Source organism: Octodon degus, unplaced genomic scaffold (genome assembly GCF_000260255.1).
Source record: "Octodon degus isolate 3935 unplaced genomic scaffold, OctDeg1.0 scaffold00093, whole genome shotgun sequence".
Classification (NCBI taxonomy): Eukaryota; Metazoa; Chordata; class Mammalia; order Rodentia; family Octodontidae; genus Octodon; species Octodon degus.
The window spans coordinates 7,972,131-7,974,956 of record NW_004524669.1 but is presented as its reverse complement, the minus strand read 5'-3'; positions in this window follow the sequence as shown (position 1 = coordinate 7,974,956).

Here is a 2,826-nt window from a genome sequence, read left to right as displayed (position 1 = left end):
CCTACTTCCAACCATATAGAAATATAGATTTGAGACAAAAGCCTCATGTCCCAAGAGAGCAGGGAGCAATAGACAGAGCTGGGGAGAGCTGCTGTCACTCACTTGTAAATCCTGGAAAGCTGGGCTGCAAGGCTGCAGATGCTTCTCCTGCAGGCGCCCTGTCCTTTGATCCCTTGCTTGGGATGCTGTCGGCTAGCATTTGTGTGAGCCTAGAGTTAGGCAAATGGTGGAAGTCAACAGAGATAGTAGTTTGTATCCACTTAAGTAATTACACACATTCCTTAGCCTGCCTTTCACCCTCAATAAATGTGAGATGCTTCTGAGGCTCTGGGCTTGCTTGGAGAGAGACTAATCTCAGTGAGACCTCTGAAGCTACATTCATCAGGTCTTCTCGTTGTTTCTTTCAGCACCGACCCGTAACATACAAGTGGTGCCCAACATGGAGCACAGAAGATGACCAGGGGTGAGTTAAGAGAGACCTGACCATGTGGGAAACGTACGCCCAGAGTAGGTGAGACCAGCAGGAAAAACTCAGAGTAATGGGGAACTCCGCTTCAGTAGAGAATGAGTATGTCTGTCTTATTTGGATGTTACTTAAAGGAGCGGTTGTAAAGGTGAAGCCAAAGAGTTTCAAGGAATTATTTTCCCTTATAAAAAGGCATTGTTACTGGTTTCAGCCTAAGGGAAAGGATGCTTTAAACTTAAAAGTTTGGAAACAAGTTATGAGAACGCTGCGTCATGCTCATCAAAATGAGGAACAAGTTCCTCTTCATGTGTGGGCTCTTTGTAGTCTAATTTCCTTAGCCTTGGAGCCATTGCAGTTGGACTCAGAAGACTCTAAGAAATATTTGAAAAGATCAAGCTCAGATGCTGATATGCCTAAGCCTCAAGAGCAGCTTCCGCACAAATATGAATCTGCACATGACACCTTTTTAGGACTTTTGCCTTATTCACTCTCAAATGCAGAGGCTAGCATAGAAAAAAAGACAAAAGTAGAACAAGGGGCCTCTGTGGTGCATGCTAAGGTTGTACCTCCTCAAGATCCCCTACAAGGAAGGCACTCCCTGGCATACCAAGAGTGTTGGTCCTTTAAATTTCTCCATGCGCTGCACTGGGGATGAGTCTGACAAACCAGCTCCTAAAAGGACATTTATGACATCACAAACCATCTCCTCAGAATCTGAGTATTTAGAATATGTAGAACAAAAGGAAACTAAGAATGAGATAAGTGACCTGTGAGCCAACGTAAGACAATTATCACAATTGATTTCTAAATTGATTGAAAAAATGGAAGTCTCTACCCCTGTAGTTCCTCCATCTGAGTTCACAAAAAATCAGCTCCTACCATCTTTTAACCCTTCTTCTCCTCCATATGACAAAAAGGAAGGCCCCATAAAAGTGTATAGAAGTGTGATATCTCAGGCTGTCATTCAAGGGAGACAACAGGGAGATCCTGAGGCTTATTCTGCCCCTTTGGGTATTTTTCCTGTGGTGGTTCAACAACACCCAAGTGCTCAACTTCCCCAGGGGTATGTGCAATGGGAACCCCAACCTCTGGCATTCACGGTTATTAAAGATTTGAAGCAGGCTGTCATGGCCTATGGTATGCAATCAATTTATGTGATTGGATTATTGCAAGGATTAGCAAATGAACATAGATCAATTCCTCATGATTGGGAAGTTTTGTGCCGTACAATTTTAGAGCCAAGCCAATATTTGCAGTTTAGAACTTGGTGGAAAGATGAAGCAGATATTCAAGAGAGGGTTACCAGGGGAGAAAATCCCCCAGTTCATGTTTCATCAGATCAGCTCACTGGGTCAGGGCCTGGCTGGGTGTCCAGCCCAGTTGCAATATGAAGATGTGGCTATTGCGCAAACTCGCATTTGTTGCTTGAGGGCGTGGGAAAGGGTGGAAAGGCCAGGGATGCTCAAAAATCACTTGCTAAGGTTCTCCAATCTAATAATGAGCCATATGTGGATTTTGTCTCCTGATTAAGGGAGGCTATACACAAAGCAGTGAGCGCACCAGATTTGAGGGAGTTATTGTTACAAACTTTGGCTTCTGAGAATGTGAATACTGAGTGTCTGCGTCCCTTAAAGGCACAGGGTGCATCACTGGAAGAATACATTAAGGCTTGTGCTGATATTGGCTCAGAGCCATAGAAAGCTAATTTATTGGCGGCTGCCTTACAGTCTTTTTTTTAAACAATCTCATACCAAATGTTTTAAGTGTGAAAAAATGGGTCATATGAAAAAAGATTGCAAAAAAGGACAAGATAATAATTTTAAAAAAAGGAAATAAGAGTAACAAAACTACTCCAGGACTTTGTCTGAGATGTGGAAAAGGTAAACATTGGGCTAATGACTGCCACTCCAAACTTGATAAGCATGGCCAACACAGTCTTGGGGAAACTAGAGAATGGGTCCATCATCCAGGGGCTCAGCGATAAGCAATACTGAATACCTGCAGTTTCCATTGGCCAGCCTGAATTTCAGTCAAACACAGGATCACAGATCTTTTCCATGCAACCTCCGGAAGTGAAAACACAGCTTTAGATCTGATGGCTGCAGAAAATCAGCTCTTGCTCCCACTTGTGTTTACAAAATTAAAAATGGAATTTTCCGCCCTATTCCAAAAGATACTGTAGAAACGAGTAATAGTATTATAGAAAAGAGTAGTATTCTCCAAGGTGTATTTGTACATTTGGTAATTGTTGACAGTGATTATGAAGGAGAAATACTACTTATGATATCTACTACCAAACCTCTTAAAATTAAAACTTAACTGCTTATTAAAAATAGAAGTCAAGGGACTGGTAAGATGGC